Source organism: Gopherus evgoodei, chromosome 3 (assembly GCF_007399415.2).
Source record: "Gopherus evgoodei ecotype Sinaloan lineage chromosome 3, rGopEvg1_v1.p, whole genome shotgun sequence".
Taxonomy (NCBI): Eukaryota; Metazoa; Chordata; order Testudines; family Testudinidae; genus Gopherus; species Gopherus evgoodei.
This window is the reverse complement of record NC_044324.1, coordinates 96,085,349-96,099,129: the sequence shown is the minus strand read 5'-3', so window position 1 is coordinate 96,099,129 and position 13,781 is coordinate 96,085,349. Positions and strand designations below refer to the sequence as shown.

The 13,781-nt window shown below is 39.3% G+C and overlaps 1 protein-coding gene and 1 long non-coding RNA gene across 2 annotated transcripts in view; one reads left to right on the top strand and one right to left on the bottom strand.

Annotated features, from left to right (window-relative positions):
* Positions 1 to 10,976, top strand: part of TUBE1 (tubulin epsilon 1) — a 73,604-nt gene extending 62,628 nt beyond the window's left edge. The window contains exon 13 of the transcript XR_003999572.1: positions 10,640 to 10,976. The gene's annotated coding sequence lies outside the window, so the exon portion shown is untranslated. The remainder of the gene's footprint in view (positions 1 to 10,639) is intronic.
* Positions 10,977 to 11,882: 906 nt separating this feature from the next.
* Positions 11,883 to 13,178, bottom strand: LOC115648478. Its single transcript, XR_003999574.1, has 3 exons — positions 13,136 to 13,178; positions 12,372 to 12,525; positions 11,883 to 12,002 (listed from the first exon to the last, which is right to left on the bottom strand). It is a non-coding gene; the product is annotated as an uncharacterized LOC115648478 (long non-coding RNA).
* Positions 13,179 to 13,781: the final 603 nt, after the last annotated feature.

Genomic DNA, 13,781 nt, shown 5'->3' with positions numbered 1-13,781 from the left:
TACAGGGTGAAGTGGCAGTTGAGCAGGAGTTTTGTGGTTTGCAGTAGAGCTTAAATAGGATTTAGGCACCTTGCATAAGGACCTACATAAAAAATGGGATAGAAAATAAAACTGAAAATAGACTATTATACAAATTGTTCAGGGCAAGGATGCACTATCAATCTGTTCCATTTTGGTCCCCACATTGGAAAATGATACCACAGAAATAGACATGGTTCAGAGATGGAGGATGAAAATTATTAGAGGCACAGAAAGAGTACTGTGGAAGAAGAGATTGAAATGCTGAGCCTGTTTAGTTTAGAGCTTGAAGATGCGTAAGAAGGACCTGATTATAAAGATATTTATAGATAACTATTGGTATGGAGGGGAGGTAAATTGGGCATTCCTATTCACTCTTATCCTAATACAAGAATAATAGGACATAGATTTAAAGCTGTTAGACAGAAACTCTTTCTACACAATGAACAATTAACATGTAGAATTTATTGCCCAGAATATCACTAATGCCAAGAGCTGAGCAGGATTAGAAGAATCATGAACACTTATGGAATCATCTACAATTAGATCAGATAAACTACAAGGAATACAAATCGTCATGATTCAGAACATAACTCTAAAGAGATGAAGGATGGTCCAGTGGTTAGGGCACTTGGAAGACCTATTTAAAATCCCTATTCCACCACAGACTTCTTATGTGACCTTGGTCATGTCGCTTAGTCTTTCTGTATCTTAGTTCCCCATCTGTAAAATGGGGATAATAGCAATTCCCTTCCTCCAAGGTGTGTTGTGAGGCATAAACACATTAAAGATTGTGAGATGTTCAGATCCTGTGGTAATTGGGAAACCATATGAATACCTTGGAGAGATGGAAACCAAGCTAACTGAAAGGGGTAAGGAACAACCATCCCTTATAGTGGGTTACTCCATAATAAGGTTTCTTGTTCCTTCTACTGATATTTGGACTTAAATAGATAACAGGTCTCATCCAGTTTGGCAATGTCTGTGTTTGCAGAGCACATTGAGAAATTCACATTAAAGGCAGCATAAAAATGCAAAGTATGTTGTTTTAGGGTGGCAATAGCCATTGGATTCTGTTAGGGATTTGGATGGAGGAGCTATGAGAATGCTGCATGACCTCATGCAGCAATCTCCCATGTGGCTAAGGAATTTCATAGTAAATCACCTGTAAAGAACCTGTCCCATAGTAACAAACAGAGTGAAGAATTGACATAGCTTCCATTAATTTGAATCAATATTGCCAATCCAAAGTGTTCAAAAATCATGTCAGGCCTCAAAATATCATGAGATTTTAAAAATCTCATGATTTAAGACAATCAGAAATTTTAGTTCTTTTTCTTCTGGTTTCTGAGACTTTCGGGTGCACTGGGCTCGTGTTTTCAGGCTTTTCTCTGCAGCCACGAGGACTAGAAATTTACTTTGTTTCTAATGTGAAAAAGATATTTATGTAATCACTTGATTCCAGAAGTTGAGGCTTTATGAAAAATACCAAATATCACAAGATTCAGGATAATATTTTGAGACTTGACAACGCTGTTGAACTGTCATATAAAGTCTGACTGTTCTGGGAGGAGGACAGTTTTGTAAGCACCAAAGGTAGCTCTATTTGCTCTTTAACAAAATATATCTCCCTAGAAGTTTTCTTAATCTCTCAGCATTAGCTGGCTGAGACAGCATTAAGAAATACATAGCTTGATATATGGCAATGTGACATTATGTGGCACCTAATTAGAAAAGTTTGACTCCCATTTTCAATACCATCTAATAATCTGGAGAGGAAACATTCAGGATAATACTTTAGAAGAAATGGAGAGTGGAGCAAATACTAAATTGCTGCCTGCATTTGCAACGCACTTTAGCTCATTAATAAATTGTACGACAGGACAAACTGAAATGGAAACAAAATGTGCACAGAAAAAATGGAGCAGCTATAATAGAGAAAATGAGAAGAGAGAGGAGTTCTACTAAAACAATGCAATATAGAAAGTTTTGTGAAATGTTTCACATTGAAATAGCATGTGATGTTCTATTAATCTGGTTTAAGTAGTAATAAAAATACATAGCCCAGTTGGTTGGGATTTGCCTCAGTGAGAAATGCCAGGCAGTGAAGAGTTAATGCTGACTGTGAATGGGAGTGATGCAGGCTAAAAAAGAAGACTCTTTAGTAATCCTCAGAAATGAGAGGTCAGTCAGGTACCTTAAATGAAAATATTACAGTATTTATGAACAGCCATTTTGAGCAACCTAACAGATTCATTCTTGTCTTTGAATGTTATGGTGGTCTTGCTTTTATCATTTTTAGGCTTTTCACACAGGTGCAGCCCCTGTTACCAAGACAAAGCACATCCATCATAATGCCATTGTATTATCTAAGGCCTTAATTCTGCAAGCTGCTCTGTGTTTATCAACATTTATATCAATGTGTAGCCCATTAAAGCAAATAGTGGTTAATGGCACTAGTATAAGGATCCACCCATGTGGAGCAGCTGCAGGATTTATTGGCTAAGATCAAATATACACTTCAGGAATTGATCCTGAAATGCCAGATTCCACTTCCACTCACCAGTGGGTAAACAGGTGAAGTCCATTAGTAAATCCACTCATTAATCCAGTAGAAATAATTATTGTTTTGCTTGTATTCCTATTGAAATTAAAGAAGTAAAAAGCTGCAAGATATTTTTTTTCACAGTAGCACACACTGTTTCCCCAAGGCCAAACCTCTTCTCTTTCTCTCTCTGCACTGCTGTCTCTGTTTCATGTGTGATTGCAGCTTGAGTGAAATTCTGTGTCTCTCTCTCTTTCACCTCCCAGAGTGCGGTTACATATATTTTTGGCACCTATCCCTGTAGTGAATTCCTGTGCCATCCTTCAAAACTCTTTTCATTTTTTGCAAGTTAAATTCCTTCCAATTTATTTAACTGCCCTCAATCTTACTTAGTAGAACTGCTCAAATACTATTTATCAAACAAAATTAACTGAATAATTTATTTGCTAATATTTTTTTTTTAGTTAGAGCTGTGGAAAAATGCCAATTTGTGTATGGCAAGTTTTATGTGACAAAACACAGGATTCCACAAAATGTCTTGGTGATGTGTGTTTCCCCAGCAACTACTTCTGGTAAGCCAAAAAGCAAAATTTTGCACCTCCAGCATGCCATCACGAACATATATTTTCTGACTCTCAAATAGAAAGGTATGTAAGTCCCAGATTTTCTAGGCTCAAACCCCGTTAAACTACGAACACAACTGATCTAGAGAAGCTGAAGCTTACTTTCCCTGTCTCCCCATTGCCTTGTTTTTTTTTTTAGAAGTTCTCAACTCCCAAGTGCGCTAATGAGTTGTCTTGCAGCAACCTGCCAGGATGGGGTCTGCCAAAGTATCTGCAGCTTTCTATAGCCACAGTTGACTCCATTATTTTAACTTTAACATTAGTAATCCCGTGAGATAATCACAGCCCTGGAGACTGCAGGGTATTGTATGCCTCCAAATCCACACCTAGCAGATCATCAGCCAAAAAGGTTCTCAGATTTTTTGGCATTTTTTAGTATAAATTCACTTGATTGTACACTGACAGACTTGCTGGTCAGAGATTTTTATGTGAAACTGAAAAATGACAAAGCTACTTGTAAGACTCCATCACAAGAAAAAGTGAAGAATACAGTGCACATGAAAATATGCTGAAATTGATCCAGAAATGAATATTGTTGTTAAGAAGCAGCAGCTGCTCCTTACCAGCCCAAGGCTGGCATGTGGGAAACATGGATCTACTTCTCTCTCATAAAAAAGATGAAGATGGCAAGATGAAATAAACAAACAGTGCTATATAACTCAGATTGGTTCAGTGAGTGCTCATTGCTCACTGGCATTGTCATAACCTTACAGTATCAAACACCCCTGACTTGCAACTGTCACTGAAACCAGAGTCAATGGGGGCCCAGGGATGCACTGCACATGTGAAAGACGTTTCAGGTTGAGAGATCTTATTTCTTCCTGTGGGAATTCAGTTCAGATTATCAGAAAATCCAACTATTTCAACTGTTAGTTCTCTTGTCATTGTCCATGTAAGCAGAGAACAGGGAGTTTTCATGACACATCTCTATGATATGGTGCAACTAGATATTTATGATGAACAGCAATATCTGGAGAGAGCGAGCCTTACTAAGAATATACAGTCACACTTTATATTGAGTCTACCTATAAAGAGTTTATTAAATGGTTAAATATGATTAATAGATGTTATTGGCATGTTACAGACATAAGGAGTATGGGCTGTTGATGGTTAAAAGCACAACAAGATGCGGCATTATAAATAGTTTTAATCGATGGTCGCAGCAACCTATTGGCCCTCTGGATTCTATGAAAATCCATAACACTTGATTAGCCACTTACTAAAACATCTATTAATGGTTTATAAAGTAAAAATATAAAGTGTGACCCAGTATACATTAGCTCAGGGTTGCCACTAGTGAAACAATGCCCTGGAAAAGCAAGAACTTGATTCTGAAAAATAAGGAATTGAAGATAATTATCTAGGGACTGATCCTGCAGAAACTTGAGTACCTGAGCATCTTTACTCCATGTAAGAAGGCACATTGACTTCAGTCAGAATATTTAACTTTATGCCCATAATCACATGCTTAAGTCTCTACAGGATTAGACTCTGCATCTATTTATTGAGGCTACCATAGTTTATTTTAATGTAGTGAGCTGAATTCTGCATTCCTTTACAGCCATGCAATCCCCCTGAAATGTGAAGTCCATAGGATTGGAAGTTAGAATACAGTCCTGTCTCTCTCTAGTATTTCCTGGCACTGGTGGATGGGCATTAACATGAAAGCAGTTAAAAAGGGTAGGTGAATACATTTCAATATTAAATATAAATAACTAATTGTGTAGAACATCTTCCCTTCACATATAGATCAGATCTACTGGAAGCTGAGGGGATCTGCTGGGGCTCCAAACACCCATGCCTACAATTCCCTTGATTTCAGCTAGGCAATACTGTAGCTTTCAATGTAATAATAAGATCTCTTTTAGTTTGGAAACTGCACACTTTTTTCTTTGTTAGTGACATTCCACATGCCATTTTTGATCAATGGGCAGCCATTTTTCATGTGCACAGTGACAACAAGGAATGCGTCATTGAAGCAAAGAAAAGGAAAGCCTGCAGTTCAAGCTATCATAGTGGCACACATTGCATAAGTCTATGCTGCAATTAGAGGTGTGACTGCAACACATTTAGACATACCTGAGCTAGCTTTGCTCTAGCTAACTCCAATAACAATAGCACTGAAGCCATGGCAGTATGGGATAGCCGTTTGAATTCATATCCAGCCCGTGCTTCTGCAGCTTCACTATTATTGTTATTCAAGATACCTGAGCTATCTTTGATCTAGTGATGTCCAAATGTTCTGTAGTCACACTTCTTATTGCATGCACCATGCATACATACACCGAGAGAAGAATACTCAATATAAGACCCCATAGCAACTGTAATCACAGTTGTAGTCATGTATTTTAGTAGTGGTCAGTTTAAGATGAGCACTTGTGAGCCACAGTGTTTTGAATCTTTTAAAACTAGGCTACACAAATCAAGAGAGCATATACTGTAAAGAACCATCCAGCATTGATGGGAGAATGGACTAAATAACCTACGATATCCGTTTTGTCTCTAAAGTCCATGATTCAGCAGCCCCCTACTCTACATATCATGCATTACACGAAAACCATTTTTTTTACTGTCCGTTTAGAAAAAAAAACTATTGTTGGCAATATATTCAGTCAACCCTCAGTGTTGTGTAGGGTGACCAGATGTCCCAATTTTATAGGGACAGTCCTGATATTTGGGTCTTTTTCTTATATAGGCTCCTTTTACCCCACACTCCCTGTCCCGATTTTTCACATTTGCTGTCTGGTCACCCTAGTGTTGTGTAAGATTCACGTGTGTTAGATGATGATGTTTCAGAAGCAAAGGAATGTGGTTTTTTTATTGTGAATTGAAGATCTTATTCATAGATTCATAGACTCTAGGACTGGAAGGGACCTCAAGAGGTCATCGAGTCCAGTCCCCTGCCCTCATGGCAGGACCAAATACTGTCTAGACCATTCGTGATAGACATTTATCTAACCTACTCTTAAATATCTCCAGAGATGGAGATTCCGCAACCTCCCTAGGCAATTTATTCCAATGTTTAAGTACCCTGACAGTTAGGAACTTTTTCCTAATGTCCAACCTAAATCTCCCTTGCTGCAGTTTAAGCCCATTGCTTCTTGTTCTATCATTAGAGGCTAAGGTGAACAAGATTTCTCCCTCCTCCGATGACACCCTTTTAGATATCTGAAAACTGCTATCATGTCCCCTCTCAGTCTTCTCTTTTCCAAACTAAATAAACCCAATTCTTTCAGCCTTCCTTCATAGGTCATGTTCTCAAGACCTTTAATCATTCTTGTTGCTCTTCTCTGGACCCTCTCCAATTTCTCCACATCTTTCTTGAAATGCGGTGCCCAGAACTGGACACAATACTCCCAGTTAAGGCCTAACCAGTGCAGAGTAGAGCGGAAGAATGACTTCCCGTGTCTTGTTTACAACACACCTGTTAATGCATCCCAGAATCACATTTGCTTTTTTTTTTTTTGCAACAGTATCACACTGTTGACTCATATTTAGCTTGTGGTCCACTATGACCCCTAGATCTCTTTCTGCCATACTCCTTCCTAGGGAGTCTCTTCCCATTCTGTATGTGTGAAACTGATTGTTCCTTCCTAAGTGGAGCACTTTGCATTTATCTTTATTGAACTTCATCCGGTTTACCTCAGACCATTTCTCCAATTTGTCCAGATCATTTTGAATTTTGACCCTGTCCTCCAAAGCAGTTGCAATCCCTCCCAGTTTGGTATCATCTGCAAACTTAATAAGCGTACTTTCTATGCCAACATCTAAGTTGTTGATGAAGATATTGAACAGAGCCGGTCCCAAAACAGACCCCTGTGGAACCCCACTTGTTATACCTTTCCAGCAGGATTGGGAGCTATTAATAACTACTGAGTATGGTTATCCAGCCAGTTATTCACCCACTTTATAGTAGCCCCATCTAAATTGTATTTGCCTACTTTACTGATAAGGATATCGTGCAAGACCGTATCAAATGCCTTACTAAAGTCTAGTTATATCACATCCACCGCTTCTCCCTTATCCACAAGACTCGTTATTCTATCAAAGAAAGCTATCAGATTAGTTTGACACGATTTGTTCTTTACAAATCCATGCTGGCTATTCCCTATCACCTTACCACCTTCCAAGTGTTTGCAGATGATTTCTTTAATTACTTGCTCCATTATCTTCCCTGGCACAGAAGTTAAACTAACTGGTCTGTAGCTTCCTGGGTTGTTTTTATTACCCTTTTTATAGATGGGCACTATATTTGCCCTTTTCCAGTCTTCTGGAATCTCTCCCGTCTCCCATGAGTTTTCTAGGATGTATTTCATCAGGCCCTGTTGACTTGCAGGCATCTAACTTTTCTAAGTGATTTTTAATTTGCTCTTTTTTTTATTTTTTCTTCTAAACCTACCCCCTTCATAGTGGACCACAAGCTAAATATGAGTCAACAGTGTGATACTGTTGCAAAAAAAAGCAAACGTGATTCTGGGATGCATTAACAGGTGTGTTGTAAACAAGACACGGGAAGTCATTCTTCCGCTCTACTCTGCGCTGGTTAGGCCTTAACTGGGAGTATTGTGTCCAGTTCTGGGCACCGCATTTCAAGAAAGATGTGGAGAAATTGGAGAGGGTCCAGAGAAGAGCAACAATAATGATTAAAGGTCTTGAGAACATGACCTACCCCCTTCCCATAAGCATTCACTATGTTAGACATTCCTTCAGTGAAGACCGAAACAAAGAAGTCATTAAGCATCTCTGCCATTTCCAAGTTTCCTGTTACTGTTTCTCCCTCCTCACTGAGCAGTGGGCCTACCCTGTCCTTGGTCTTCCTCTTGCTTCTAATGTATTGATAAAAAGTCTTCTTGTTTCCCTTTATTCCCATAGCTAGTTTGAGTTCATTTTGTGCCTTTGCCTTTCTAATCTTGCCCCTGCATTCCTGTGTTGTTTGCCTATATTCATCCTTTGTAATCTGACCTAGTTTCCATTTTTTTATGAGACTCCTTTTTATTTTGTAGGTCATGCAAGATCTCGTGGTTAAGCCAAGGTGGTCTTTTGCCACATTTTCTATCTTTCCTACCCATCAGAATATCTTGCTTTTGGGCCCTTAATAGTGTCCCTTTGAAAAACTGCCAACTCTCCTCAGTTGTTTTTCCCCTCAGTCTTGATTCCCATGGGAATCTTCTTTCCACTTTAGAAAGAAGCAGCACCTTCCCTTACAGCAGCCAAATCACAATGATCCAGTAAGATTCTGCTACTTGGGTGTATAAATATCTTATGAACAAAAAGATCAGTATATACCTGGTTAAAGCAGGTAATAGCAATGGTGGCTATTAAGAACATAAGACTGGCCCTACTGGGTCAGACCAAAGGTCCATCTAGCCCAGTATCCTGTCTTCCGACAGTGGCCAGTGCCAAGTGCCCAGAGGGAATGAACAGAACAGGTAATCCAGTGATCCATCCCCTGTCGCTCATTCCCAGCTTCTGGCAAACAGAGGCTGGGGACACCATTCCTGCACATCCCGGCTAGTAGCCGTTGATGGACCTAGCCTCCATGAATTTATCTAGTTCTTTTTTGAATCCTGTTATGGTCCTGGCCTTCACAACATCCTCTGGCAAGGATAGGGTGACCAGACAGCAAATGTGAAAAATCAGGATAGGAGTGGGTGGTAATAGGAGCCTATATAAGAAATGGACCCAAAATAGTAGATTTTTCTTCCATACGTCTATCACCAATCTTTAGAGATGTGTGTAAATCTAGAGGGAACGCGATCTTTGTTAATGTAACTGTAGCAGCTCCAGAAGAGAGAGACACTGAATATTTATACACATCTGAAGTTGGCATACATAATTATAGGTCTTTATAGAGTTCTCTGAGAGATTTATACAAAACTAGATTATCCAGTAGCAAATAAAAATCTGGATTTTGTTTATCTAACCCCAGATTTATTAGGAACTGGGGAAACTTTTGAAAAAGGGGGAGCCTATACAGGAAGGATGGGCTTCACCTAAGCCAAAATGGAACCAGGTTGCTGGTACTTAACATTAAAAAGGTTGTAGAGCAGTTTTTAAACTAAGGGCTGGGGGAAGCTGACAGGTGCAGAGGAGCACATGGTTTGGACATCCCTTGCAGGGAGGGGGGATCTATTAATAGAGAATCTCTAAGTCCTAGTGAGGACAAGAGGATGGAAAAGTATAAAATACAGGCAGGGTCTGATCAGAAACAGTCAAATAAAAGAGTCCCATTCAATTACATCATGTAATGGCATAATCCCATTGCAGAGAAACTAATTGAATTCTTTGCATCGGTCTTCACTGCTTCCATTTGTTACTGGATAATTTTTTTAAAAATATGATCTTTCAGTAAACTGTATAAACATTTTGTAACTGATTATCCCTACTCCAGCAATATATAAATATATACTGGATTAAACCCGTTGGTGCTGCTGCAACTTCAGAATCACAGTAATTGCATTAAATTATTTGTTCCTGAAGACTGATGGTGCTGTTTGCAAAACTGCACTTTCACTGCTCATTTGGTAGTCAACAGTTCTTAGCAACTCAGCTTAGAGTCATATTTGCATTTCCCTGATTCTGGGACTGGCCAAAAACCAGTATGGACCGCTGCCTAAATTTAGGTAGGTCTAATTTACATTAAGCTATTTATAGTCCCAAACAGGCATTCTAGTAGCTGATAAGTTTGAGAACAGTGGCACCCCTGGGACGTGTGGGTGTCACCTACAGTGGGGGTTGTAAAGGAGAGACGTAAGAGTGTAGAGCTGTTATGCCACCTTTATGTTACCCAAGGAATTCCTTGACACCAATGGTATTCCTTAGCAACCAGCTCTTCAGACCCTTTTCACTGATGAAGCTATAACAACATAACAGAGGAGCTACTCTCAAAGCTTTAAACACCTACCCTCATTACAGCTAATGTGGTGATGTTTCAGTTCTTTATAAATGTCCGCTTCCTTTGTTGTTGCCAATCTCATCTCAGGTCCTCAGATACCAGGGAAGGGCTCAGATACTGCAGTGGTGGGTGAGGTATAAGAATCTAAATAAAATGATCTCTAGGCTTGACTATCCTCTCACCCCAGTTTTACTTTGGTGTATCTCCATTGACTTCAATCGAATTAGTCATGACTTCTGACAATGTAAGGAGGAGGAGGAGAATGAAATATTCTGTTTCCATGGAAATAGCAACCCAAAGCTGAGCATGATAATGTTTGCTTGTCAGTTTCAGCTGTAGTCTGCCTGCTGAGAACAGTAAGTGCTGTTTTACAAACAGCAAGGGCAGCCTTTGCCAACATGCTCTCAACGTCCATAGCATCAGGAACTTAACTATTCATGCTAGTCCCTATTAATAAAGGACCAATATGATCAGCCTTCTAATCAGTATTATAAAATTTAAGATTAATGTAATAAAATCAGTAACAGTTTTGTTTTTCTTTTATGTTTCTTTTTAAAGTTAAGACTCCAACATGCAATGAATTGCTGTGAACATCTGTAGTGTAATGGCTACTCCTTGGAGCCTTCTGTGGAAGGATCATTCCCTTTTGAACAACCAAAGCAACTTCAGAAACTACCTACAGTGGCCATCAACGCCTCTCTTCTACTGACTCCCCACTGGGGAAATCACAACAGGCAATGCTCTGCTCTTCCACTCTGCATAGGGGAGAGGGAAGCAGCCAATTCCCCATAACCAGTAACATTCATTTTCTGTGCAGCCACACCCCTGCCCTGCAAATAAATTCATTTCAAAACAATGAGATTTTGTTAGGTGAGGCTCTAATAAGGAGAGAAGGATGGAGTGCTAGTTTGGAATGCAGGTTTTGGGTTCCAGTGACCCAAAAGGTACATAAAACTGATGCTTTGTCATGTGTCTTATTTGCAGTTGGTGGGAGTATTCTGAAGCTGAGGCTTTCCAGTTAAAGTGTTCTGAGAGGGTCTGATAATTTGGTTTACTATGCAAATGTACTGCCTCAATTAGCCTCCTTACTAAACAGCTTTGACATTGCCACCTTTTATGAAAAGTTCATCCTTTCACTGTATTTCATTCTAACAATGACTGTCAGGATATAGACTCAAAGAGGACCCATTACCCAGCCTTAGGACATGAGCTGTCTAAATATGCTATTTGATAAGATCAACAGTTAGTGTAAAATCTGTTAATATCTCCAGTTTACAGAGAGTTAAGTGGTTTTGTTGCTGTATGAAAACATTCTCTAGAGATGTGAGGTCTCTGATTCCAAGCCCCTTTGTTAGCTTCAAGATATGAGAGAGAAAAAAATATGCAGCATTGCAAATCTTGTCTAATAGCTTTGCAATGGTTTCTGGCAAGGTCTACCAACCTTTCCACCAAATAAAAAAATTCTTGGATGCTACAAGCAAACTGCCTTTTTATTTTGTTGAGACAGCCACCTACCTGAACTCTCCTGCTCATTGGCAGATGGCTGATTAGATACACTAATGTGAACAGTTCTCTCTCTCTCCCCCCTCCCCTTTTCTCTGATGTTCTTTCATCTGAATCAACTTTATAGTCATCCATAATCCTTCTTGCTTTATACTCCTCAAGGAAGACTATAGAAAGGAAAAGCCGGGAGTCTGTGGCAGAGATACTTAATGGTACTTAAATTTCATGAACTGGAAAAAAAGCCCGTTTGATTAGATTACTTATTCAAAGGCTTGTAATAGAAACACAGAGAAATAAATAGCAAATCTTAGCTATGTATAGTTATTAGGAAAATTAACTTGGCAGTCTGAATTCCTTTCTATTTAGTTAATTGTTGCATTTGCAAAAAGAACAACACTCATGAAGTGGAACAAGCAAGCTGTTTTCAGGTGTTAAGGATAACTGGCAAACTCACAAGTCACGAAGCAAAGCACCATTATGTTTTGCACCAACTCTGTTTCTGCATTTATTCCTCAGCGATCACTATAGTATCAGCTAGAAGTGTAATACTAATAACTCCTGCCAAACCATCTCCCCAGGCTCATGCTGCTTACTGATAAGCAGACTTTCTTTTTAATTTCTTTTTACAGTCAACAGTTCTTATCTCATCTAAAAACACATTTAGTGACAGAAAGTTTCCAAGAATGTTAGTAGCATCTCTTTGTGTCTTTCCCACCAAATAACACATCATCAAATATTGTATCTATATACATGAATGTTTATTTCTTTTTATGCAGCAGAAGGTTACAGCCATCAGTATTTGGGGTTCTGCCTTTGCTATCTGGCTTCAGTAGGTGCAGAAAACCGTACATGGCACAAGGATTAGCCAGATGTTTGAGCTTCCTGCAGGATGGCAAGTATCTTATGTTTGCAGCTGAAGAAATAAGAGTTCCTCTGAATATCTTTTTAAAAGAAACAAAGAACGAACTTGTTACTCTATCCTCAAATGTTTCCCCAGAAAGCAGTTGGGGCTTTTGGGCCAGGCCCAGAGTGAGGATTTACAGGGCCAAGGATGAAATTTAAAAGCAGATTCCTACTCCCCAATTCCATTTTCTAATGGTCTCTTCCCCTTGTCCCTGTTTTACTTACACACACACACACACACACACAATTTTCTCCCTGCTCCTTAAACTCTGGTGCTGCCCATTTCCACTTCTATCCTCACTTTATTTGGAGTAAGGGCTGTCCTTTACTGTGGATTTGCACTTCTGCACTGTGCTCAGCAACCGACAGGATTGAGCCCTTCTTTGGCAGGGCAGGGAAAATGCAATAAATAAAAGCCCTTAACACAATGAACAAGCCACCCCTACATAACATGCCAGAGAGAAGGGGGGCTGTGAGAATATTACCAGGTAAAGCCCATTTTATGCTATCTTTAAATTGTTGTAGGGTGTTTAGATAAAACTTGGAGAGATACAGTGGGATAGTATTGCAATTGAAGAAAATTCAGCACATATAGTATACACCTTCACCCCGATATAACGCTGTCCTCAGGAGCCAAAAAAATCTTACCGTGTTATAGGTGAAACCACATTATATCAAAGTTGCTTTGATCTGCCGGAGCACGCAACCTCACCCCCCTGGAGTGCTGCTTTACCGCATTGTATCCAAATTCGTGTTATATCGGGTCACGTTATATCGGGGTAGAGGTGTGGCTTGAAAGAGACGTTTGACTGAAATATCAAATAGCAACAGCAAATCTTAATGGTTCAGTGTCAAGTTGAGTGGAGGTAATAAGCAAGGCCCAGTGGGAATGTAGAAGGAGCTACAGGTCCTCTCTCTGTGAGTACTTTAATTCTTGGAGTTCAGGGTATACTAGTACAGTTTGGGGATGAAAGAAAACTGAGTGATCACAAGATGCTTTAAAGGCCAGACTTAAAATACAATGTGATGCTGATAAATTGCAGAAATGAGGTGCAGTCAATAAAATGAGATTTTTTAAAAAAGATGTGAAATGAGTCCTCTCTAAAGGAAAAATCAAATGCATGAATATAGAATGCAAGGATATTGCTTCAATACCACAACCTGGCATAGAACTATAGCGGGTGATAACCAGAATCAGAGTCATCAGTGTAGCACTGTCACACCCACGGACAAGTGCTACAAGGGTTTTATGAATAGAAATATTAGTAAAATGTAAAACAAGCAGAGTTTTTTT